This window comes from Eretmochelys imbricata, chromosome 28 (assembly GCF_965152235.1).
Source record: "Eretmochelys imbricata isolate rEreImb1 chromosome 28, rEreImb1.hap1, whole genome shotgun sequence".
NCBI lineage: Eukaryota > Metazoa > Chordata > Testudines > Cheloniidae > Eretmochelys > Eretmochelys imbricata.
The window spans coordinates 5,074,024-5,101,152 of record NC_135599.1 but is presented as its reverse complement, the minus strand read 5'-3'; the positions used below and the strand labels follow the sequence as shown (position 1 = coordinate 5,101,152).

The 27,129-nt window shown below is 51.8% G+C and overlaps 1 protein-coding gene and 1 non-coding gene across 2 annotated transcripts in view; both read left to right on the top strand.

The window, feature by feature from the left end:
- Positions 1 to 27,129, top strand: part of LOC144258216 (uncharacterized) — a 970,182-nt gene that overhangs the window by 516,896 nt on the left and 426,157 nt on the right. The window lies entirely within an intron of this gene.
- Positions 7,394 to 7,466, top strand: TRNAM-CAU (transfer RNA methionine (anticodon CAU)). The gene has a single exon. It is a non-coding gene; the product is annotated as a tRNA-Met (tRNA).

Sequence of the window (27,129 nt, the reverse complement as noted above, 5' to 3'; positions counted from 1 at the left end):
TGCGAGAGCAGGTGTGGGGGGAGGCCTGTGGGAGGAAGTTTGGGTGCGGGATGTGGGTTGGGGTTGAGGGTTGGGGTGCAGGAGGGGGTGCGGGCGCAGGCTCTGGGAGGAAGTTTGGGTGTGGGGTGTGGGCTCTGGGCTGGGGCATGGGGGTAGGGTGCAGGAGGGAGTGCAGGGGGTGGACTCTGGGAGGGAGTTTGGGTGCAGGGGGTTGGGCTCTGGGCTGGAGCTTGGGGTGCAGGAGAGAGTGAGGGTGCAGCTCTTACCTCAGGCATCTCCCAAAAGCAACCCACACCCCCCTCTGGCAGCAGCTCCTAGGTGGGGGGTCTCTACCCATCGCTTCCCACGGACACCACCCCAGCAGCTCCCATTGCCACAGATGGCAGAGTCGGCCCTCGGGGCGGGGGAGCGTGTGGAGATCCCCCCACCCCCGGGGCTGCAGGGACGCGCCAGCCGCTTCCGAGACTGGCAGGCCACACAGAGTGTAAGCAGTGTCAGGGTGAGCCTCACCCTGACATCTGGTGGTGAGGTCTGGCAAGTTGTGGAAAAGAACTTCAGGGGCTGATCTCATTTGCATAGGCACACCCACCCCGCCTAGAACACGGCCATAGCTGCCCAAATGGTCACTTTGGCTGCTGTGGGATCCCCAGTGTCTCTGTTATTGGGGCAGGAAGAATAAATTGTTATTACCCTGATTATGGGAACTGTGCTGGGAACTGTACTTGGCCTTTTGTTATGATGGAGGGACTCACCATCAACTCAGTATCACTCGCTAGGCAAGGGTCATGGGTTCCAAAACTCTGTGAATTGAGAGAGGTTGGGGACACGTATTAATACTTGGCAGCATGGGTCCCTTGGTGATGGTCTTATATGCTAATTGCCCTTCCTTTTCTCTTCACTGTGGACTCTCAGAGGTAATTTTGATTTCGTTAGGAGTCTAGTTACAGGCTGATGAGTTCACTTTGGGCTAATGGTGTACTATCACTGAGGTTCCTATACTACAAGCTGACTTCACCAAAGAGATGAACCGAGTAAGAGCTGAAATCACTGAGCGTTGTGTTAAGTAGTGGGGGAGCCTGAAGATCTATTGTGGAGAAGTTTGTGGGACGGCTGGAGTGCCTTGTGGAGAGGCTGGTGGAGTAGATCGTGGGACGGCGGGAGCTGCTGGTGGGACGTGAAGCAGTTCATGGGACGGCGGGAGCTGCTGGTGAGACGTGGAGCAGTTCGTGGGACGGCGGGAGCTGCTGGTGGGCCGCAGAGCGGAGCTGAGCGAAGCAGTTCGTGGGGCAGTTGGTGGAGTGGAGGCCTATGGAGCTGTGGGGCGGTCAGCTTCAGATCATGTAAGGTGCCTTTTACCCCCGCCCCCATCTCCACCCAGGTTGGGAGGTAAAGCTCTGCAGATAAACTTTTGAACTTTGGGGCTGCCCTGACCAGGGACAGAGACTTTTGGGTCATTGGACTTTTGGGACTTTGGGTGATTTGGTTTTGCTGGACTCAAGAACCAAAGGGAAAGGGCATGCCCCAATTTGCTTGGGGTGGGTTTTTTTTTTTGCTCGTGGGTTGTGTTATGAATCCTGTTGGTGCTGTTTCCCCAACATAATGCCACATTGTTTCTCTCTGTTATTAAAAGGCTTTTTGCTACACTCAGACTAGGTGCTTGCGAGAGGGGAAGGATTGCCTCTGGGAGGCGCCCAGCGGGGGTGGTACATATTTGTCCCAGGTCACTGGGTGGGGGCTCGAGCCGGTTTGCATTGTGTTATTGGAATGGATCCCCTAGATATTGAACCCGGCCCTTGTTGCTGCCAACTCTGACGGGCTGAAGGGTTACACGGAGCGAGGGTGGGCAGGAAGCCGCCTTAGCCCCCTTGTGCTGCCGGTGATGGCGGTGGGGGTCCCCGGGCCCTTTTAAATTGCCCGGGGGCAGCAGGCGGGGCTGGGGGAGACACCGGGCCCCGGACTTTGGTGGAGCCAGGCCCCCGTGGTCTTATGTTGCTGGAGCACGGGCACCAGGGGCCCAGATGAGGCGCCTCCCCTGCCGCTGGAGGAGCATGGGTGCTAATCCACCTTTCGGTGGGTTGGTTTTTGGAAGGTTAAATGAAGGCAGCCTCTGCTCTGGGCTCGCCCAGTTTCAGGGCCTGATGCTGCTTTGCACAACGATGAATCTCGGAACAGGCCAGCACTGAAATGACGGCAGAACCTGAGGAAGGAAAAGCCTCCGGGTTCGTCTGTGGGCCTTGACGCCGAACGGGAGCCGTAATTTGACTCGCTTTGTGGCTGCGGCCGGTAAAATGTCAGGACAAAGTCGTCCCAGTGATTGTGACACTGGGTTTGAGGCGGCTTTGGTCTTATAAAAATGTAACTAGCATGGAACACTTGTGTTTTTAAAGGTGGCTTCCCCAAGCAATCCCAAGTTGTTCTTCCCAGAGCTGGGTGATAGTGGGCAGCAGGGGATCTCCCCAGTCTGTGGGGGAATCTCTCTGGGCCCCACTGTTAGTTCTCCAGCCTTTCTCCCCCTAACCACGCACACCTCTCCCCACCCATTATCAATGCTTTACAGCGATCCCTCCCTCCCCTTATGGGATACAGACTCTCAGTGACCGAGACTGCCTGGGGCTCCCCTCTGCATGGCTCCAATGGGGAAGGAAAGAGTCTGACGGGGAGAGGAAGGAGACAGGCCGAAGGAGTCAAATGGGGCTAGACGAGAATAGAGAATAGAGGAGATTTTCTTCCTATTAAAATGGACTGGAGTCTCATTGCTGGAAAGCCACATCTTGAGTGAGGTTTGAACCGGCAGCCTTTCAATTGCCAGGCAAAGGTGCGAACCACAGAGACCGATCACGGCCGACTTCCCAAAGCTGTCCAAGGAGCCCCTGCAGGGGTGCAAGTGGTTAGTGCAAAGGGCAATATTGCTGGGGTTGTGAGTTCAAGCCTTCCCTGCAGCCCTGGTTTCTATTACCCCATGGAGCTTCCCCAGCTTGCTTGTCCTAATTCACATGGAAAGTGCCATGAGAGGAAGGTCTGAAATGTGGACGTTGGTGCAAAGCTTGGGACCCCCCACCAATGCTGCCATTAGCTGTGGGTGGGTTGCTCAGGGGCAGGGAGAATTGATTTCTTTGCTGCTGAGAAAGCTGCCAGGACAGGTCTGTGGGCACCAGAGCTCCCCACTTCTTGCAGCACATGCCAGGCTCTGTCACTCCTGGAGGAGGGTCAAAGAATCATAGAAGATCAGGGTTGGAAGGGCCCTCAGGAGGTATCTAGACCAACCCCCTGCCCAGAGCAGGACCAACCCCAACTAAATCATCCTAGCCAGGGCTTTGTCATGCCTGACCTTAGAAACTTCTAAGAAAGGGGATTCCACCACTTCCCTAGGTAATGCATTCCAGTGTTTCACCACCCTCCTAGGGAAAAAGTTTTTCCTAATATCCAACCTAAATCTCCCCCACTGCAACTTGAGACCATTCCTCCTTGTCCTGTCTTCTGCTATCACTGAGAATAGTCTAGATCCATCCTCTTTGATCCACCTTTCAGGTAGTTAAAAGCAGCTATCAAATCCCCCTTCATTCTTCTCTTCCGTAGACTAAACAATCCCAGTTCCCTCAGCCTCTCCTCATAACTCATGTGTTCCAGTCCCCTAATCATTTTTGTTGCCCTTTGCTGGACTCTCTCCCATTTCTCCACATCCTTCTTGAAGTGTGGGGCCCAAAACTGGACACAGTACTCCAGGTGAGGCCTCACCAATGTCGAATAGAGGGGAACGATCACGTCCCTCGATCTGCTTGCAATGCCCCTACTTATACACCCCAAAATGCCATTGGCTTCTTGGCAACAAGGGCACACTGTTGACTCATATCCAGCTTCTCGTCCACTGTCACCCCTAGGTCCTTCTCTGCAGAACTGCTGCCGAGCCATTCGGTCCCCAGCCTGTAGCGGTGCATTGGAATCTTCCGTCCTACGTGCAGGACTCTGCACTTGTCCTTGTTGAACCTCCTCAGATTTCTTTTGGCCCAGTGCTCCAATTTGTCTAGGGCCCTCTGTATCCTATCCCTACCCTCCAGCATATCTACCACTCCTCCCAGTTTCGTGTCATCCACAAATTTGCTGAGGGTGCAGTCCATGCCATCCTCCAGATCATTAATGAAGATATTGAACAAAAACGGCCCCAGGACCGACCCTTGGGGCACTCCGCTAGATACCGGCTGCCAACTAGACAAGGAGCCATTGATCACTACCCGTTGAGCCCGACAATCTAGCCAGCTTTCTATCCACCTTATAGTGCGTTCATCTAGATCATAGGTCTTTAACTTGCTGGCAAGAATAGTGTGGGAGACCGTGTCAAAAGCTTTGCTAAAGTCAAGGAACAACACGTCCACTGCTTTCCCCTCATCCACAGAGCCAGTTATTTCGTCATAGAAGGCAATTAGATTAGTCAGGCATGACTTTCCCTTGGTGAATCCATGCTGACTGTTCCTGATCACCTTCCTCTCCTCTAAGTGCTTCAGAATTGATTCCCTGAGGACATGCTCCATGATTTTTCCAGGGACTGAGGTGAGGCTGACTGGCCTGTAGTTCCCAGGATCCTCCTTCTTCCCTTTTTTAAAGATGGGCACTACATTAGCCTTTTTCCAATCTTCCGGGACTTCCCCCGATTGCCATGAGTTTTCAAAGATAATAGCCAATGGCTGTGCAATCACATCCGTCAATTCCTTTAGCACTCTCGGATGCAGCTCATCTGGCCCCATGGACTTGTGCACGTCCACCTTTTCTAAATAGTCCCGAACCACTTCTTTCTTCACAGAGGGCTGGCCACCTCCTCCCCATGCTGTGCTGCCCAGTGCAGTCATCTGGGAGCTGACCTTGTTCGTGAAGACAGAGGCAAAAAAAGCATTGAGTATGTTAGCTTTTTCCACATCCTCTGTCACTAGGTTGCCTCTCTCATTTAGTAAGGGGCCCACAGTTTCCTTGGCTTTCTTCTTATTGCCAAAATACCTGAAGAAACCCTTCTTGTTACTCTTAACTTCGCTCGCTAGCTGCAACTCCAGGTGTGATTTGGCCTTCCTGATTTCACTTCTGCATGCCTGAGCAATATTTATACACTCATCCCTGGTTATTTGTCCAATCTTCCCCTTCTTGTAAGCCTCTTTTTTGTGTTTAAGATCAGCAAGGATTTCTCTGTTAAGCCAAGCTGGTCGCCTACCATATTTACTTTTCTTTCTACACATCGGGATGGTTTGTCTCTGTAACCTCAATAAGGATTCTTTAAAATACAGCCAGCTCTCCTGGACTCCTTTCCCCCTCATGTTATTCTCCCAGGGGATCTTTCCCATCAGTTCCCTGAGGGAGTCAAAGTCTGCTTTTCTGAAGTTCAGAGTCCGTATTTTGCTGCTTTCCTTTCCTCCCTGTGTCAGGATCCTGAACTCGACCATCTCATGGTCACTGCCTCCCAGGTTCCCATCCACTTTTGCTTCCCCTACTAATTCTTCCCGGTTTGTGAGCAGCAGGTCAAGAAGAGCTCTGCCCCTAGTCGGTTCCTCCAGCACTTGCACCAGGAAATTGTCCCCTACAGTTTCCAAAAACTTCCTGGATTGTCTGTGCACCGCTGTATTGCTCTCCCAGCTGATATCAGGATGATTGAAGTCACCCATGAGAACCAGGGCGTGCCACCTTGTAGCTTCTGCGAGTTGCCGGAAGAAAGCCTCATCCACCTCATCCCCCTGGTCCGGTGGTCTATAGGAGACTCCCACCACGACATCACTCTTGTTGCTCACGCTTCTAAACTTAATCCAGAGACTCTCAGGTTTTTCTACAGTTTCATACTTGAGCTCTGAGCAGTCATACTGCTCTCTTACATACAGTGCAACTCCCCCACCTTTTCTGGCCTCCCTGTCCTTCCTGAACAGTTTATATCCATCCATGACAGCACTCCAGTCATGCGAGTTATCCCACCAAGTCTCCGTTATTCCAATCACATCATAATTCCCTGACTTTGCCAGGATCTCCAGTTCTCCCTGCTTGTGTCCCAGGCTTTGTGCATTTGTATATAGGCACTTGAGATAACCCGCTGATCGCCCCTTGTTCTCAGTATGAGGCAGGAGCCCTCCCCTCTCACACGCTCCAGCTCGTGCTTCCTCCCGGTATCCCGCTTCCCCACTTACCTCAGGGCTTTGGTCTCCTTTCCCTGGTGAACCTAGTTTAAAGCCCTCCTCACTAGGTTAGCCAGCCTGCTCACGAAGATGCTCTTTCCTCTCTTCGTTAAGTGGAGCCCGTCTCTGCCTAGCATTCCTCCTACTTGGAACACCATCCCATGGTTGAAGAATCCAAAGCCTTCTCTCCGACACCACCTGCATAGCCATTCGTTGACTTCCATGATTCGACGGTCCCTACCCCGGCCTTTTCCTTCCATGGGGAGGATGGACGAGAACACCACTTGCACCTCAAACTCCTTTATCCTTCTTCCCAGAGCCACGTAGTCCGCAGTGATCCGCTTAAGGTAATTCTTGGCAGTATCATTGGTGCCCACGTGGAAAAGCAGGAAGGGGTAGCGATCCGAGGGCTTGATGAGTCTCGGCAGTCTCTCCGTCACATCGCAAATCTTAGCCCCCGGCAAGCAGCAGACTTCTCTGTTTTCCCGGTCAGGGCGGCAGATAGATGACTCAGTCCTCCTGAGGAGAGAGTCCCCGACCACCACCTCCCACCTCCTTCTCTTGGGAGTGATGGTCGTGGAACCCCCAACCCTAGGACAGTGCATCTCATGCCTTTCAACTGGTGGAGTCTCCTTCTGCTCCCTTCCCCCAGACGTATCATCTGGGTCACTCCCCGCAACTGTACCTGTGGAGAGAACATGAAAATGGTTACTTACCTGTGTCCGCTTTGCTGGTACATGGACGTTCCCCCTTCTTCTTCTGGAGGTCACATGTTGCCAGATTTCTTCACAGTCCTCCTGTCCCTGCTGTGCAGCCTGCTCTGAATCTTCAGAACCTTGTGCCCATAGAAGCATATCCTGATGTCTGTCCAGGAAATCTTCAGTTTCTCTTATGCAACGCAGGGTCGATACCTGTTGCTCCAGACCTTGAACCTTCTCTTCCAATATGGAGACCAGCTTGCACTTTGTAGAGACAAAGTGGCTTCTGTCCTCTGGAAGAAAGACACACATGGCACATCCAGTGCAGGTCACAAGAGTTGACCACTCCCCATCCATATTACCTTCCTACTATGAGCTTCCTCCGGAGATGCAGTAATTCCTCAGAGAAGTCGTTAGGGTGTAAGCCTCAGTGGGCTCACTCCAGGTGAAGTCCCAGGCAAACTCCTGCTGTTTGCTGCTCTGCTGTTCCCCGCTGCTCTGCTGTTCCCCGCTGCTCAGCTGGTTCTATAAGCATCGAGCCTAAAGCTCTTCCAAGCCTTCTTAGCGCAGGGGGCAGCGCATCAGTCTCATAATCTGAAGGTCCTGAGTTCAAGCCTCAGAGAAGGCAACTCTTCTTGCTCCCTGCTTTAGATTTTCTAACAGAAATCAGAGAAAAAAAGACGAGACCTGAGTGGTTTCTAGACACCCTCCCATCCATCTAACACACATACACAGACTTTTCTAACGGTACGTGTACAGTACGAAATTAGTTCAATATTATTCGATTGGAAATTTCGGGAGCTATTTTAGACATTCAGGCTTCGGTGTCCCCACTAAAGCGCGTGAATTCGGCAGAGTGCGTCCACAGTACCGAAGCTAGCATCGAACGTCGGAGCGGGTGCACCGTGGGTCGCTATCCCGCAGTTCCCGCAGTTCCCGCCGCCCACTGGAATTCTGGGTTACGCTCCCAGTGCACGATGGGGCAAAAACATTCTTGGGGGTGTTTCTGGTGCGTGTCATCAGGAAGCTCTGGCAGACAATCGTTTCACGCCTTTTTGGCATGTAGACGCCGTACTGCTTTCAGCAAACGGTGCACCGCTTGCTCTTCTGCAACTATGAATCCGCCTCTCATTTCCTCTCCCCTTCCGATGTAATCTCTACTATCTACTCTTTCTCTTCCTCATCGAACTCTTCTGCCTCCAACTCTGCTCTCCCACTGGTGCCACGCTTCCGAGCTTCTCCGGGTTGTCTGTCTTGGGCTCCCGCCTCCGTGAAAACCACGGAAGACAACCATTTCCCGCCTTTGTTCGGCTACCACGAACCAAACAGCATCTCTTCCCCTGCCACTCTGCTCTCCTACATTTCGCGCCCGTTTTCCAGGATTACCCGTGCAGGCGCCATGGAGCCCGCTCAGATCTCCGCTGCAGTTCTGACTGTTGTAAATACTTCGCGCATTATCCAGCAGTATGTGCAGTCCCTGCAAAAGGGGGCGAGGAAACGACGACGGGGCGATTACTATACTGATGAGGACATGGACAAAGATGGCACGGCGTGTGGCAATTGGGAGATCATGGTGGTGCTGGGCCAGGTTCATGCCGTGGCAGGCCGATTCTGGGCCCAGGAAACAAGCACAGACTGCTGGGGCCTCATCGCGTTGCAGGTGTGGGATGATTCCCAGTGGCTGAGAAACTTTTGTAAGCGTAAGGGCCACTTTCATGGAGCTTTGCGACTTGCTGTCCCCTGCCCTGAAGCGCAAAGACACCAAAATGAGAGCCACCCTCACAGTGGGGAAGTGAGTGGCCATAGCCCTGCGGAAGCTTGCAACGCCCGACAGCTACTGGTCAGTTGGGAATCAGTTTGGAGTGGGCAAATCTACTGTGGGGGCTGCTGTAATCCAAGTAGCCAACACAATCATTGACCAGCTGCTATCAAGGGTCGTGCCTTTGGGAAATGTGCAGAGCATTGTGGATGGCTTTAATGCGCTGGGGTTCCCTGACTGTGGCGGGGCGATAGACATAACGCATATCCCTCTCTTGGCCCCGGAACAGCGGGGCGGCCACTACATGAACCGCAAGGGGTACTCTTCCATGGTGCTGCAAGCCCTGGTGGATCACAAGGGACGTGGCGAAAGGGATGCACAAACAATCCAGTTGGGCCATTGCCCACAAGCTCACCCCAAGCAGCTTGGACTCCTGATGACTGTGATGCTGAGGTTCCTTAGACCCCTGTTCATATTTCAGACCCCAGCCGGTGCAGCATCCCTGCCCAACCACTCACCATCTGCCCCAGGAGAACCAGCTGGTGGGCTGCATCCACAGGCAGGTAGTTTATGCCGCACCCCTCAGAGCAGCAGCCACAGCTGTGCAGCTAATCCCCACATCTGGTTGCCGGGGATCCAGCTGGATTGTTTGGGCATCCCTTTCAAGACTTGCCCTCAACAACCTGGCAGCCCCCAGCTTTCTCATTGCTCTGTGGTTCTTTGCTCTGTGAAAGGGGCCTCTAGGAATTGGTATTTCCAGAGGCATTAAAGAATCATAAAGGAGAAGGAAAAGTTAATGCCTTAGAAAAGTCTGTGTGTCTGTGTTAGATGGATGGGAGGGTGTCTAGAAACCACTCTGCTCTCGTCTTTTTTCTCGGCTTTCCAGTGGTAATCAAGGTCAGCCATTGCCAGCAGTTGACAAGAACATGTGAGAACAGTGGGGGTGGGAAATAAACATGGGGAAATAGTTTTACTCTGTGTAATGACCCATCCATTCCCAGTCTTTATTCAAGGCTAAGTTAACTGTATCCAGTTTGCAAATTAATACCAATGATCACTACGAAAGGTTCACCCCACCCCACCCGGCTCTCCCCCTGGTAATAGCTCACCTTACCTTAGCGAGCAGATCGAGGGACGTGATCGTTCCCCTCTATTCGACATTGGTGAGGCCTCATCTGGAGTACTGTGTCCAGTTTTGGGCCCCACACTACAAGAAGGATGTGGAGAAATTGGAGAGAGTCCAGCGAAGGGCAACAAAAATGATTAGGGGTCTAGAACACATGACTTAGGAGGAGAGGCTGAGGGAGCTGGGATTGTTTAGCCTGCAGAAGAGAAGAATGAGGGGGGATTTGATAGCTGCTTTCAACTACCTGAAAGGGGGTTCCAAAGAGGATGGCTCTAGACTGTTCTCAATGGTAGCAGATGACAGAACGAGGAGTAATGGTCTCAAGTTGCAGTGGGGGAGGTTTAGATTGGATATTAGGAAAAACTTTTTCACTAAGAGGGTGGTGAAACACTGGAATGCGTTACCTAGGGAGGTGGTAGAATCTCCTTCCTTAGAGGTTTTTAAGGTCAGGCTTGACAAAGCCCTGGCTGGGATGATTTAACTGGGAATTGGTCCTGCTTCGAGCAGGGGGTTGGACTAGATGACCCTCAGGGGTCCCTTCCAACCCTGATATTCTATGATTCTATGATTCTATACCTGATCACTCTCGTTACAGTGTGTAGGGTAACCCCCATTGTTTCATGTTCTCTGTGTATAGGAGTCTCCCCACTGTATTTTCCACTGCATGCATCCGATGAAGTGAGCTGTAGCTCACGAAAGCTTATGCTCCAATAAATTTGTTCGTCTCTAAGGTGCCACAAGTACTCCTGTTCTTATTCATGGTGTTGTATCCGCATAGTGTGGCCGTTTGGTGTCAGTCCTTTTAAATAAACAATGAGTTTTTTTCATAGAAACCATATTTTCCTCATACAGACACAGGAGTAGATTAATCTACAAAGGGAAGGTGATTCCAAGGCAGTTCCGGAGGGAGAAGGGAACGTTTTCAGCATCACTAAATTATTGTGTTGTACCTCACACACACACAGAGTGACAATAAACTTAATTAACTGAGCTACCAACACACTTCACAGGAATGAAATAAACAACTTTATGTTCAAGGAGTTCGGTGCATGTAAATAATATTAAAAATATGTTTTGGGCAACGCATGGAAAATTCATTGTATTGCACAACCCACTTGATATAGTTAATACACCACATAATATTTAATGAAGTTAAGAACGATGTGTTTATAAATTAACATGTTGTGCCATTTACACACGCACAAGACCTAGAAAAAACTGAATTATTTGAGCTTCCAACATTTCCACTTTCTCACAGCATGTTAGACCCCCTGCTTTAAATGAAATATGTCTAAAGGCCAGATGTATGAAAGAATTGTCTCGTTCTGTATTTCTTAGCTTTTATCTCAAAAGGTAATAGCCTCATAATCTCCCCCAAACACCCTGGGACCTCTGCAAATTATTAAAATGCCCCTGTTTTCAGCAAGGCCACGACAGTGACCCACAGCTAGAGTGTCTAGGCCAAGCGTTCTGAAGGAGGCAAGTCAAAGATTTTCTCTCTGCTTCCCTTGGCAAGGTCTGACTGGGAAAACAAAATCCCCCACATGGAAAGTTTTCTGCTGAGAAACCAATACTAGTCTGTTTGGGGACTTTGATTTGAATGGATTATTATTATTCTCTTCTGATCTCTGTATTATTTCAGTTCAGTCTTTGTCCTCCAGATGTGTTGCAAGGCGTTGAATTGCGGGGGAGAGAGGCCAAGTCATGACGTCTCTTCCCCTCTTTCATAGTTTCTTCCAACTTGTCAGGAACTTCCTCTGCTATGATGTGAGTCAAGCAGTGTCCATTGTCTCCGGGCTGTCTCTGAGGAGTCCACATTGTACACGGTTCCTGGGAGAGTCCTTGGGAGCGTGGATACCTTCACTGGGCCAGCAGCGAGTCTGGCTCCTCCAGCGTCACACCGGAAAGGCTGGCGGTGGCCATTTCCCAGCCTCATCACATATTTCAGTGACGCACCCAGAGCAAAACTCCACCACTTCCCAGACAAGCCTAGCACACACCATCCACCCAGCCACTAGCCTTCAACAGATCACGACTTTTACAATGATAGCTCACCAGGCCGACTCTGTACAAATCATACCTTAATTCTATGAGAGTGGTGACTATGGGGCTTCCAGGGTGCTGCTTTGAGCACAGCCTGCCACCCCTGGGCTGACACTGCAATGGAGACGTCCCCGTAGAGTCCCTCTCTCCCGGGATAAAGATGGCAGCAGGGCTGGCCTGGGTCACCTGATGTGGGCTTCTGGAGCTCAAGCTGTGGGGCTGAAAAGTGGGGTGCAGATACTGGTGTTCCAGCTGAAGCCTGGGTTTGGAAACCCTCACCCCTCATGGGACCTCAGAGATTGAGCTCAAGCCCATCTGTCTCCACTGTCATTTTATAGCCCTGCAGCTGCAGCCCCAGAAGCCTGAGTCAGCTGCCCCGGGCTCTGAGACAGCTGCCCTGGGTGTTTTAATTGCTGTGCAGACATAACATTGGGATATGTCTACAGTGCAATGAATCACCCATGGCTGGCTGGTGTCACATTAATCAGGGTTATGTGGCTTGGGCTGTAAAGTTGCAGTGTACAAATACAAAGAAACAAGAGCAAAAACCGGTTGCCTTTATAGCTAGATAGCTATAGATACATGGCAAATAGCAACAAGAATCAGCATAGAGCTGGATCAAAAAAAATGAAAGATTAATCTTTGCTCTACAAATTATAACTACTGATAAATGCTAATGTAAAAAAGGACCTGGAATTCCTTCATAATTTGACGGTTCTTGGAAGTTCCAGGCATATTGGCTAGAATTTTCGAGACACAGATTGTCAGAAAAACGTTAACACGCTGAGTGCTCCACCTGAAACAACAGCAAATACTGTTGCCTAGATAGATAGATACATTGCAAAGAGCAACAAGAATCAATGTGGAGCTGAATCTGCAAAACGGAAAGATTAATCTTGCAATGCAAATAATAATGTATTAATTATTATTATTAATTATTATTATTATTATTATGTCATAAAGGACCATGAATTCCTTCATACTTTTATCATCCTCAGGATGTTGTTGTGAATTCAGAGACATGATCGTTTTCTGGAGCAGCCATTGCAGTTTCAAAAGGAAATGCAGGCAGAAAACAAGCAGGGAGGGTTGTGATGGGGGCGCATGAAAACAGAGGAGGCTTGTTCCTCTTGAGTTTTCTTTCAGTTTCTCTTGTGATCGTGATGGAGGAAGCGGAATCTTAATTTGAGTTTCTCCCCTCTCCCCTCCTTCTGTCGGCGGAGTGTGTCTTCACCAGGAGTGCTTCCACCGAATGAAGAGGGGCAGTGTGGGGGGGCTGAGAAACGGGGCTCTTCACTCCGCGCAGCTGCCCACTGGGAGCCCAGCTGCCCCCTGGGCTCTTGACTCCCCACCTCCTCCCTGGAGTGGGAGCCATCCACCTGGGTTTCTTGCCTGCCTGCTCCCAGCCAGGAGTGGGGGCGGGGGCCAAGTGCTCAGGCTTCTCGGCTCCCTGCGCTGGGAGCCGGGAGCTTTCGTGCAGCAGCCCCGAGAGGAGCCAGGCAGGTGCAGCCCCGCTGGGATCAGGGAGCGGAGGGCAGCCATGAAGGGAGCCAGCCGGAAGCCATGACATTGGCAAGACAGCCAGCAGCCCCTGTGAGTCAGGCAGTGTCTACACAGACACTGTGTTGTCCTAACGACCCCAACGCAATCCCCGTGCCTCTTGAGGAGCTGGAGTTACTATGTGGGTGTAGCAGGGCACTTACATAGATGGGACAAGGCTGTAGTGTGCACCGTGAGGTAATTAGGACAACGTAAAATGCTGTCGGCAGGCCTAACTGTGTAGTGTAGCCCAAGTTTTAATCTCCTGCTGATGGGTTATATGCTGGGTGCCTTGTTTCCTTTGCTTAGGAGTGCTTGTTCTCACACCTATCTCCTCACTTTCCATTCCAGTTCAGGGAAGGAGAGAATAACCAAGTCTTCAGGTATGAAAAGGCAAAACATTGCTTCATGACCCTTCGCAGTCAGTGAAACCTGTGGTGGGAAACGTGCCCTTGATTTTACTGCATTTTGGTTTCTTGTCTTGTTGGTTGCTCCCGAGGAGCTGGCAGGGAAATGTCCATGGAGAAGTGGAGTGGATGTGAGGTTTCTTGCTTACGAGATTTGCCTGCGTTTTGGCCTCATTGTGAGAAGGGCAAATTGGATGAGACATTGCAGCTTTTCTGATGCCTGTCTGAGTTTGGAAAGTAAGTTCTTTGTTGTCCTGTTCTTCAAAGGAAACTGAGGGAGCGGATATACACTGGCAGCTGAGAAAGCCTTAGAAGGGGAAATCCAAATCTGGGCACAATTGGTTTCTGTCATAGATTGTAGTGTAGTGTGGTGGTTATCATGTTTGCTTGACACACAAAATATCCCTGGTTTAAAACTAGGCAGAAACAGTGCCTTTTCCCCCCACTGATCACTTTTGGTCTTCCTCCATTCCAAGCCCTTTGCTGAAATACACCCATATTTCCCACACTTTTTGTTCATTTTTCTTTCCTTTTACAATATTTTAGAGTTGTAATTTAATGGCCAAACAATTTTGCTCATGAATTAAAGTTTAACACAACATTTGACAGCCTTTTCCCATGCCCTCTTTTCTGTCACTTACAGGAGTTTACTTATGGGAATATTCACTGATCTATTGCACCGAGCATTTCAAAGGAAAGGTCAGAATCATTTACCTTGGATTCACTTTCCTTACTTCTTTCTACTTCTTTCTCTCACATAGATGGGGAATTCTGTGTTGGAGCAATTTAGCTTACCACTCTCTCTTTCTAGACGGAAGCTGACACAATTTAAAACTTCCCAATTTGCAAATATCTATGTGAAAATATTTCCTAAAGCAATGCAGAGATCCTGGGCAGGGCTAGGGGTGAGGCAGATTAATAATTGGCTGTTCTTTATTTTGGTGCTTGCTAATTGGCCATTTGGAATTTTAATACAGGATGGCATTACAGCCGAAAGATAATCTCAACATGTAGAGAAGAAACGGTTATACGGGCTAATAAATAATTTCTTGGTGTCACACCAAAAGTGATGCATTCCAGTGTGAAAGAAGAACTAATTCATGGCTTATGAGCATTTGCTACGTAGTTGTAGCCATGCAGGTCCCAGAAAAGCTTGTCTTTGTCCCCAACAGAAGCTGGCCCAGTGAAAGATATTATCTCACCCACCTGCGCGTTTGCTCGCCACACGACTGTTAGCCGACGGCCAAGGATGTTTGGTGAGGTGCCAGCTATGCCCGTTTATACCATCCGTGACTTTAACCGCTAGGACGCATTGTCCCTTCGCGGCGGGCAGCAAGGGCTAGGCTGACGGATGCCCCAAGGTCCTAACCACCCGTGACTTTAACTGCTAGAGCTCAGAGCTCCTTCGCAGCGGGCAGCCAGGATTGACTGACAGGTGCCCCAAGAGTTTGCCCCGTGGAGGCGGCACAACTCAACGCTAGGCTCTTAGTACTCTCACCTCATGGCCAGGCTTTAGAGCCAAAACGGCTGAGGTTCTTTCATTGTGTTGGCTGCTTTCCAGTAAACCAGAGAAAACAAGTCAGGCTTATGCACAAATGGTTACCAAAATTTATTAAGCTAGATTCTAATCATGTGGTTACAAAATTGCTAGTGCCTACTTATTTAAAGGTAGAGATGTTACACACACAAACAAGTTACAAACCTGAAGCCACAATCCCAAAGAAAGAAAACAAAGTATAGAGCTCTATTTCAAAATATGTGTACACTAAAGATAGGAGATCAGGTGTGGGTGCTTCTTACCCTCCTTGCATCTCTCGATTCCAGCGGTGCCAAGCCAAGATCGGTCACTCAATTCCGCGGAAAGACGAATAAGGGACAAGGCTTAGGGACCCTCTTAGCTGCAGAAGCCTTGGGAGGCTGTCACTTATCTGACCAGCAGATAGATAGTGAAAAGCACTCCAAAATCATGGTGCTGTAGGTCCCCTACTTATACCTCTGTACTCCTTTATTCTCTTTCTCCTTTCTTATGCCAACTTGAGGCTGGTCTGTCTGGGTGACGCCAGCTTTCGCAAGAGTAGTTTACACTTGCAAGGGAGAGAAACAATAAGTGTCGACTACTGGACATTTCTTTTATCAGGGTAAATATTTTCCCACCTAGGATGTTGGGGTGTGTGCATCACGCTATTTAGCAGGGGCTAAGAGCCATGTCTGTCACAGGGCCTCTGCCTGCTGTGAGCTTAATCCTTGTATCTGTTCCCAGAGGCACATTGTAGCAGCACACCTGTGCTTTTCACAGCTTCAAAGGCTGTGCTGGAATATATGTTAAGTGCCCTGTTCCGGCTTCCTCCTGTGTTTCCAGCAATGCTGGTCTGAGGGGGGGGGGCTGGCTGTCTGGCTACAGACCCCCACCTGCCCTCCACCAGGATCTGCCAGGCCATTTGCCTGGGACCCCTTTCTCCGGCCAACAGGACCCCCTGACGCTTTACAGGAGGACCCCTCACTCTGCGCCAGGGACCGCCGCACCAGAGCCCTGTGCACTGGGCATGGCAATGGTCCCAGGAGCCAGCTGGGCAATCCCAGACAGAGCCCCTGGCACAGCACCAGGCAGCGTCTAATCCCCTGCCCCACCTGCCAAGAGACCCCCACCCACACTGGTCTGCAGCCAACAGGCCCCCAGCGATACCCACCTCCAGGACCCATAGCCTTAGGGCTGGGCACATCAGAACTACCCCCCGAAACCCCAAACCCTCCAGAACCCACCAACCTGACTAGGGTCCCCCCTGCCCAGCCACCCAGAGGCCTCCCCCTATCACAATGTCCCTTCAGCTCCCGCTGCAATCTCCCCACACAGAGATGGACCCCCTCAGCAACAGTGTTCCCTCACAGTGGGTGACAACTGGACAGAAAGTTATCACCACCCCCTGCTGGCCAGTCACACAGGCAGAGGGAGCCCGGGGGGACGCCTCTTTAACAGGAGAAGGGAAGCCATGGACAGAGAAATAAGTAAGACATTTCCATACTCTGTCACTAGCAAATAATGGCCACCGTGGATCCACCCCAGAGTTGGCTACATCTTTTCACTGCGGGAAGCCCCCCCTCACGGAGACCCTTTGTCATGGGGTTTGGGATATTTCTGGACCATGCTGCACTCAGAGGGACCTCCTCATCCCGTGCCAGCTGGAGAAAAGAAAAGGGTCCAGCCAACTCTCCTGTAACCAACTGGGAACCACCCATCCCCCAAACAGGGGGAGGCCCCTGGCTTTGATGGGTATTGAATATATGGCTAGTCTCTTTGATCAGCAAACATTTTTAACAGAGAGAAAGGAGGGAACAAATGATTCTCAAAGGAGAGGGAAAGATGTTCATTGTTGCAGGGGTGTTAATTTCCCAACCAGGATGGAGAAGGACTCAGGGCGACAGGTTCCCCCCAAGGAAGGACAAGTTGCTAGGATTTACAGACATGGGGAACAGCCCCAAACTCGAGAGGATTTTTAATTGACATTTGATAATGACATCGTAAGAGGGAAACCTGAGATTTGAGAGCAGTGTTCAGAAATGAAAGAGAAAGGGTGGAAATCTGAGGGATTTTGGATCCATTTATGCAAATTATAGAGAGGAAAGTGGAAAATGAGAGGGATTTTATAGCAGTTGTTGATAGGAAGTTGTCACGGAGTCCCTGGGCGATGCTCTGGAACTGCTCCCCATGAAGCCGGGCAGGACTCTGGGGCAGTCGCCTTTCTGGGAGCAGCCTGTCTGCAGGACACACAGCTCACACGGCTTCCACCTTCCTGGGTCTGACCTCGGACCATTCAGCCTCCTCTGCCCCTCCGTGCGCTTCCCACAGCCAGTCCGCTCAGGCAGGGCTCCTGGGGAAGCCAGAGGGTCCTGCACCCCAACTCCGCAGTCAGACGGGACTCTCAGCCAGCCAGTAAAATAGAAGGTTTATTAGATGACAGGAACATGGTCTAAAACAGAGCTTGCAGGTGCAGAGAACAGGACCCCTCAGCTGGGGCCATTTTGGGGGGGGGTCAGTGAGCCAGACAGCCACGTCTGCCCTTCACTCCATGTCCCAGCCAGCCCCAAACTGAAACTCCCTCCAGCCTCTCCTCCTCTGGGCTTTGTTCCTTTCCAGAGTCAGGAGGTCACCTGATTCCTTTGTTCTCCAACCCTTTAGCTCTCACCTTGCAGGGGGGAAGGGCCCAGGCCATCAGTGCCCAGGAAACAGGGTGTCGGCCATTCTCTGTGTCCAGACTCCTGCACACACATGCCCTCTAGGGCTCTGCAATGATCATACACCCTTATCCCACCCCCTGGATACTTAAGAACTTCATAGGGAAACTGAGGCATCCCCACACTATTCAGAGGAAACATTAAGAACAGTCCCACTTCGTCACAGAGGTAAAAGCTGAGTGTATTTCCCACCACTATTCGGTCAATGAATAGAGCGGAAATGGGCAACGTTGGCAAACGTTTTAGATCCATATTCAGGAATCTGAGGAAAGGTGTGAATCTGAGATTTTTGTCGTAATTTATAATTACAGAGACAGGGAAAGCTCTCAGGGGCATATTCAATTAGAAGTAGACAACTAGAGTAAAAGTGGGGCAAACTTTTTAATCAATCTTTGAGACGTACAGAGAAAACGTGTCACAAACTACGCAACTGAGAACATGGGATAAACGCCAAGACCGGGGGGGATTTTATGTGGCTATTAAAGAACTAGCTGGAAAAGGGGGACCGTTTGTGATATAAAATTCAGCCTGTCCAATACATAAACAGAGAGTGATCGTCCGTCCCCCCCCACGGCCCCCGTTCACCTGGGCAGCAGGGAGCCCTCTGAGGGGCTGACTGGAGGGGGCGGGGGGGGAGCTGGAGGGCTCCCTGGGGGAGGGGAGGGGGCGGTAGTGGGGGATAGGCAGGTGGGGGCTGGGGACAACGGTGCTGCAGTTGGGGGGCAGCAAGTGGGACTCGGAAGCCGGGATCGGGCGCAGCCCCATGGGGGACACGTCCCCTCCCTTTCCCGCCCCGGCGTCTCCTCCCACCCCCACGCCGGGGCAGCCAGGTTGGGGGATGGCTCCGGGCTCCAACTTCCCACCGACACCGGGACAAATCGCTGCGGATAAAACGGGGGGGGGGAGGGAAATCCCGCCCCCCCCACGGGAGGGGAGTTTCAATGGACATGTGAGGAGGAGGGAGAGACGGGGGGGATCAGGGGAGACGAGAGAGCGGATCAATGGGGGGTGGGGGGGAGTTTACAACCACGTGGGAGCTACCGAGAGGGAAAAGGGGAAAACTGGGGGGCATTTGTGCCCGTGGGGGGGAAGGGGATCCAATTAACTCCCCCCACCGCCCCCTACTTCCCCCCCGGGAATTTCCTGGCTGCACAGAGACAGTTCAACCCCCACCCCCCGCAACTCCGGCTTCTCCACCCAACACCTCCCAAGGGACCCCGCCCGCCGGACCCCAGTCTCTGCCCCCCCCAATCCCAGCCGTGCCGGGGGCAGAGAGTCACTTTCCTGTCCCCCCACCAGCGCTCCTCCCCCCGGGGTCTCCCACTCACCGGGTCGGGGGCGGGCAGAGCCAGGGGCTGGTCCCAGTTGGAGAAAGCCCCACCCCGCCGGGCACGGGGGGGTTAATGACAGGCCCCCCCACCACAGACCCCGGAGGGAGCCGCAGCTGCACCTCCGAGAGACCCGACACGAGACAGCGCCCGGGGGCGTGGCCTGGAGCAGACCGGGGGCGGGGCAGCGGCTGGGGGCGGGGCCTGGAGCAGACCGGGGGCGGGGCAGCGCCTGGGGGCGGGGCTCGGAGCAGACCAGGTGCTGCCTCGTGTCGGATCTGTAGGGGGAGCAGCTGCGGCTCCCCTCCCTGTCTGTGCTGGGGGGGGCCCGTCATTAACCCCCCCGTGCTCGGCCGGGGGGTCTTTCTCCAGCTGGGACCAGCCCCTGGCTCTGCCCGCCCCCGACCCGGTGAGTGGGAGACCCCGCGGGGGGGGAGCGCTGGTGTGGGGGCAGGAAAATGACTCTCTGCCCCCGGCACGGCTGGGATTGGGGGGGGCAGAGACTGGGGCCCGGCGGGCGGGGTCTATTAGGGGGTGTTGGGAGGAGAAGCCGGAGTTGCGGGGAGTGGGGATTGAACTGTCTCTGTGCAGCCAGGAAATTCCCGGGGGGGAAGTGGGGGGCGGCGGGGGAGTTAATTGGATCCCCTTCCCCCCGCACGGGCACAAATGCCCCCCAGTTTTCCCCTTTTCCCTCTCGGTAGCTCCCACGTGGTTGTAAACTCCCCCCCACCCCCCATTGATCCGCTCTCTCGTCTCCCCTGATCCCCCCCCCGTCTCTCCCCCCTCCTCACATGTCCATTGAAACTCCCCTCCCGTGGGGGGGGCGGGATTTCCCTCCCCCCCCCCGTTTTATCCGCAGCGATTTGTCCCGGTGTCGGTGGGAAGTTGGAGCCCGGAGCCATCCCCCAACCTGGCTGCCCCGGCGTGGGGGTGGGAGGAGACGCCGGGTCTCTGCCGGGGCGGGGAAGGGAGGGGACGTGTCCCCCATGGGGCTGCCCCCGATCCCGGCTTCCGAGTCCCACTTGCTGCCCCCCAACTGCAGCACCGTTGCCCCCAGCCCCCACCTGCCCATTCCCCACTACCGCCCCCTCCCCTCCCCCAGGGAGCCCTCCAGCTCCCCCCCCCCGCCCCCTCCAGTCAGCCCCTCAGAGGGCTCCCTGCTGCCCAGGTGAACGGGGGCGGGGGGGGGACGGGACCATCACTTTCTGTTTATGTATTGGACAGGCTGGATTTTATATGACAAACGGTCCCCCTTTTCCAGCTCGTTCTTTAATAGCCACATAAAATCCCCCCCCCCCCGGTCTTGGCGTTTATCCCATGTCCTCAGTTGCGTAGTTTGTGACACGTTTTCTCTGTACGTCTCAAAGATTGATTAAAAAGTTTGCCCCACTTTTACTCTAGTTGTCTACTTCTAATTGAATATGCCCCTGAGAGCTTTCCCTGTCTCTGTAATTATAAATTACGACGAAAATCTCAGATTGACACCTTTCCTCAGATTCCTTAATATGGATCTAAAACGTTTGCCAACATTGCCCATTTCCGCTCTATTCATTGACCAAATAGTGGTGGGAAATACACTCAGCTTTGACCTCTGTGACGAAGTGGGACTGTTCTTAATGTTTCCTCTGAATAGTGTGGGGATGCCTCAGTTTCCCTATGAAGTTCTTAAGTATCTAGGGGGTGGGATAAGGGTGTATGATCATTGCAGAGCCCTAGAGGGCAGGTGTGTGCAGGAGTCTGGACACAGAGAATGGCCAACACCCTGTTTCCTGGCCACTGATGGCCTGGGCCCTTCCCCCCTGCAAGGTGAGAGCTAAAGGGTTGGAGAACAAAGGAATCAGGTGACCTCCTGGCGTGGGAAAGGAACAAAGCCCAGAGGAGGAGGGGCTGGAGGGAGTTTCAGTTTGGGGCTGGCTGGGACATGGAGTGAAGGGCAGACGTGGCTGTCTGGCTCACTGCCCGCCCCCCCCCCCCCCGCAAAATGGCCCCAGCTGAGGAGTCCTGTTCTCTGCACCTGCAAGCTCTGTTTTAGACCATGTTCCTGTCATCTAATAAACCTTCTATTTTACTGGCTGGCTGAGAGTCTCGTCTGACTGCGGAGTTGGGGTGCAGGACCCTCTGGCTTCCCCAGGAGCCCTGCCTGAGCGGACTGGCTGTTGGAAGTGCACGGAGGGGCAGAGGAGGCTGAATGGTCCGAGGTCAGACCCAGGAAGGTGGAAGCTGTGTGAGCTGTGTGTCCTGCAGACAGGCTGCTCCCAGAAAGGCGACTGCCCCAGAGTCCTGCCCAGCTTCATGGGGAGCAGTTCCAGAGCATCGCCCAGGGACTCCGTGACAACCTCCTATCAACAACTGCTACAAAATCCCTCTCATTTTCCACTTTCCTCTCTATAATTTGCATAAATGGATCCAAAATCCCTCAGATTTCCACCCTTTCTCTTTCATTTCTGAACACTGCTCTCAAATGTCAGGTTTCCCTCTTACGATGTCATTATCAAATGTCAATTAAAAATCCTCTCAAGTTTGGGGCTGTTCCCCATGTCTGTAAATCCTAGCAACTTGTCCTTCCTTGGGGGGAACCTGTCGCCCTGAGTCCTTCTCCATCCTGGTTGGGAAATTAACCCCCCTGCAACAATGATCATCTTTCCCTCTCCTTTGAGAATCATTTGTTCCCTCCTTTCTCTCTGTTAAAAATGTTTGCTGATAAAAGAGACTAGCCATATATTCAATACCCATCAAAGCCAGGGGCCTCCCCCTGTTTGGGGGATGGGTGGTTCCCAGTTGGTAACAGGAGAGTTGGCTGGACCCTTTTCTTTTCTCCATCTGCCACGGGATGAGGAGGTCCCTCTGAGTGCAGCATGGTCCAGAAATATCCCAAACCCCATGACAAAGGGTCTCCGTGAGGGGGGGCTTCCCACAGTGCAAAGCTGTAGCCAACTCTGGGGTGGATCCACGGTGGCCATTATTTGCTAGTGACAGAGTATGGAAATGTCTTACTTATTTTGGCCCTCCATGGCTTCCCTTCTCCTGTTAAAGAGGCGTCCCCCCGGGCTCCCTCTGCCTGTGTGACTGGCCAGCAGGGGGTGGTGATAACTTTCTGTCCAGTTGTCACCCACTGTGAGGGAACACTGTTGCTGAGGGGGTCCATGTCTGTGTGGGGAGATTGCAGCGGGAGCTGAAGGGACATTGTGGTAGGGGGAGGCCTCTGGGTGGCTGGGCAGGGGGGACCCTAGTCAGGTTGGTGGGTTCTGGAGGGTTTGGGGTTTCGGGGGTTAGTTCTGATGTGCCCAGCCCTAAGGCTATGGGTCCTGGAGGTGGGTATCGCTGGGGGCCTGTTGGCTGCAGACCAGTGGGGGTGGGGGTCTCTTGGGCAGGTGGGGCAGGGGATTAGACGCTGCCTGGTGCTGTGCCAGGGGCTCTGCCTGGGATTGCCCAGCTGGCTCCTGGGACCATTGCCATGCCCAGTGCACAGCGCTGTGGTTGGGCGGTCCCTGGCGCAGAGTGAGGGGTCCTCCTGTAAAGCATCAGGGGGTCCTGTTGGCCGGAGGAGGGGGTCCCAGGCAAATGGCCTGGCAGATCCTGGTGGAGGGCAGGTGGGGGTCTGTAGCCAGACAGCGAGCCCCCCCCGCCCCTCAGACCAGCATTGCTGGAAACACAGGAGGAAGCCGGAACAGGGCACTTAACATATATTCCAGCACAGCCTTTGAAGCTGTGAAAAGCACAGGTGTGCTGCTACAATGTGCCTCTGGGAACAGATACAAGGATTAAGCTCACAGCAGGCAGAGGCCCTGTGACAGACATGGCTCTTAGCCCCTGCTAAATAGCGTGATGCACACACCCCAACATCCTAGGTGGGAAAATATTTACCCTGGTAAAAGAAATGTCCAGTAGTCGACACTTATTGTTTCTCTCCCTTGCAAGTGTAAACTACTCTTGGGAAAGCTGGCGTCACCCAGACAGACCAGCCTCAATTTGGCATAAGAAAGGAGAAAGAGAATAAAGGAGTACAGAGGTATAAGTAGGGGACCTACAGCACCATGATTTTGGAGTGCTTTTCACTATCTATCTGCTGGTCAGATAAGTGACAGCCTCCCAAGGCTTCTGCAGCTAAGAGGGTCCCTAAGCCTTGTCCCTTATTCGTCTTTCCGCGGAATTGAGTGACCGATCCTGGCTTGGAACCGCTGGAATCGAGAGATGCAAGGAGGGTAAGAAGCACCCACACCTGATCTCCTATCTTTAGTGTACACATATTTTGAAATAGAGCTCTATACTTTGTTTTCTTTCTTTGAGATTGTGGCTTCAGTTTTGTAACTTGTTTGTGTGTGTAACATCTCTACATTTAAATAAGTAGGCACTAGCAATTTTGTAACCACATGATTAGAATCTAGCTTAATAAATTTTGGTAACCGTTTGTGCATAAGCCTGACTTGTTTTCTCTGGTTTACTGCAAAGCAGCCAACACAATGAAAGAACCTCAGCCGTTTTGGCTCTAAAGCCTGGCCATGAGGTGAGAGTACTAAGAGCCTAGCGTTGAGTTGTGCCGCCTCCACGGGGCAAACTCTTGGGGCACCTGTCAGCCAATCCTGGCTGCCCGCTGCGAAGGAGCTCTGAGCTCTAGCAGTTAAAGTCACGGGTGGTTAGGACCTTGGGGCATCCGTCAGCCTAGCCCGGGCTGCCCGCCGCGAAGGGACAGTGCGTCCTAGCGGTTAAAGTCACGGATGGTATAAACGGGCATAGCTGGCACCTCACCAAACATCCTTGGCCGTCGGCTAACAGTCGTGTGGCGAGCAAACGCGCAGGTGGGTGAGATAATATCTTTGACTGGGCCAGCTTCTGTTGGGGACAAAGACAAGCTTTTCTGGGACATGCATGGCTACAACTACATAGCAAATGCTCATAAGCCATGAATTAGTTCTTCTTTCACACTGGAATGCATCACTTTTGGTGTGACACCAAGAAATTATTTATTAGCCCGTATAACCGTTTCTTCTCCACATGTTGAGATTATCTTTCGGCTGTAATGCCATCCTGTATTAAAATTCTAAATGGCCAATTAGCAAGCACCAAAATAAAGAACAGCCAATTATTAATCTGCCTCACCCCTAGCCCTGCCCAGGATCTCTGCATTGCTTTTGGAAATATTTTCACATAGATATTTGCAAATTGGGAAGTTTTAAACTGTGTCAGCTTCCGTCTAGAAAGAGAGAGTGGTAAGCTAAATTGCTCCAACACAGATTTCCCCATCTATGTGAGAGAAAGAATTGGAAAGAAGTATGGAAAGTGAATCCAAGATAAATGATTCTGACCTTTCCTTTGAAATGCTCGGTGCAATAAATCAGTGAATATTCCCATAAGTAAACTCCTGTAAGTGACAGAAAAGAGGGCATGGGAAAAGGCTGTCAAATCTTGTGTTAAACTTTAATTCATGAGCAAAATTGTTTGGCCATTAAATTACAACTCTAAAATATTGTAAAAGGAAAGAAAAATGAACAAAAAGTGTGGGAAATATGGGTGTATTTCAGCAAAGGGCTTGGAATGGAGGAAGACCAAAAGTGATCAGTCGGGGGAAAAGGCACTGTTTCTGCCTAGTTTTAAAGCAGGGATATTTTGTGTGTCAAGCAAACATGATAACCACCACACTACACTACAATCTATGACAGAAACCAATTGTGCCCAGTTTTGGATTTCCCCTTCTAAGGCTTTCTCAGCTGCCAGTATATATCCGCTCCCTCAGTTTCCTTTGAAGAACAGGACAACAAAGAACTTACTTTCCAAACTCAGACAGGCATCAGAAAAGCTGCAATGTTTCATCCAATTTGCCCTTCTCACAATGAGGCCAAAACGCAGGCAAATCTCAAAGCAAGAAACCTCACATCCACTCCACTTCTCCATGGACATTTCCCTGCCAGCTCCTCGGGAGCAACCAACAAGACAAGAAACCAAAATGCAGTAAAATCAAGGGCACGTTTCCCACCACAGGTTTCACTGACTGCGAAGGGTCATGTAGAAAAGTTTTGCCTTTTCATACCTGAAGACTTGGTTATTCTCTCCTTCCCTGAACTGGAATGGAAAGCGAGGAGATAGGTGTGAGAACAAGCACTCCTAAGCAAAGGAAACAAGACACCCAGCATATAACCCATCAGCAGGAGATTAAAACCTGGGCTACACTACACAGTTAGGCCCGCCGACAGCAGTTTACGTTGTCCTAATTACCTCACGGTGCACACTACAGCCTTGTCCCATCTATGTAAGTGCCCTGCTACACCCACATAGTAACTCCAGCTCCTCAAGAGGCACGGGGATTGCGTTGGGGTCGTTAGGACAACACAGTGTCTGTGTAGACACTGCCTGACTCACAGGGGCTGCTGGCTGTCTTGCCAATGTCATGGCTTCCGGCTGGCTCCCTTCATGGCTGCCCTCCGCTCCCTGATCCCAGCGGGGCTGCACCTGCCTGGCTCCTCGCGGGGCTGCTGCACGAAAGCTCCTGGCTCCCAGCGCAGGGAGCCGAGAAGCCTGGGCCCTTGGCCCCCGCCCCCACTCCTGGCTGGGAGCAGGCAGGCAAGAAGCCCAGGTGGATGGCTCCCACTCCAGGGAGGAGGTGGGGAGGCAAGAGCCCAGGGGGCAGCTGGGCTCCCAGTGGGCAGCTGCGCGGAGTGAAGAACCCCGTTTCTCAGCCCCCCCACACTGCCCCTCTTCATTTGGTGGAAGCACTCCTGGTGAAGACACACACCGCCGACAGAAGGAGGGGAGTGGGGAGAAACTCAAATTAAGCTTCCGCTTCCTCCATCACAATCACAAGAGAAACTGAAAGAAAACTCAAGAGGAACAAGCCTCCTCTGCTTTCATGCGCCCCATCACAACCCTCCCTGCTTTGTTTTCTGCCTGCATTTCCTTTTGAAACTGCAATGGCTGCTCCAGAAAACAATCATGTCTCTGAATTCACAGCAACATCCTGAGGATGATAAATGTAATGAGGAATTCATGGTCCTTTATAACATAATAATAATAATAATAATAATTAATAACAATAATTAATACATTATAATTTGTATTGCAAGATTAATCTTTCCGTTTTTCAGATTCAGCTCCACATTGATTCTTGTTGCTCTTTGCAATGTATCTATCTATCTAGGCAACAGTATTTGCTGTTGTTTCAGGTGGAGCACTCAGCGTGTTAATGTTTTTCTGACAATCTGTGTCTCGAAAATTCTAGCCAATATGCCTGGAACTTCCAAGAACCGTCAAATTATGAAGGAATTCCAGGTCCTTTTTTATATTACCATTTATCAGTAGTTATTATTTGTAGAGCAAAGATTAATCTTTCATTTTTTTTGATCCAGCTCTATGCTGATTCTTGTGCTATTTGCCATGTATCTATTGCTATCTAGCTATAAAGGCAACCGGTTTTTGCTCTTGTTTCTTTGTATTTGTACACTGCAACTTTTCAGCCTAAGCCACATGACCGTGATTAATGTGACACCAGCCAGCCATGGGTGATTCATTGCACTGTAGACATATCCCAACGTTATGTCTCCACAGCGATTAAAACACCCAGGGCACCTGTCTCAGATCCAGGGGTAGCTGACTCAGGCTTCTGGGGCTGCAGCTGCAGGGCTATAAAATGACAGTGGAGACAGATGGGCTTGAGCTCAATCTCTGAGGTCCCATGAGGGGTGAGGGTTTCCAAACCCAGGCTTCAGCTGGAACACCAGTATCTGCACCCCACATTTGAGCCCCACAGGTTGAGCTCCAGAAGCCCACGTCAGGTGACCCAGGCCAGCCCTGCTGCCATCTTTATCCCGGGAGAGAGGGACTCTACGGGGACGTCTCCATTGCAATGTCAGCCCAGGGGTGGCAGGCTG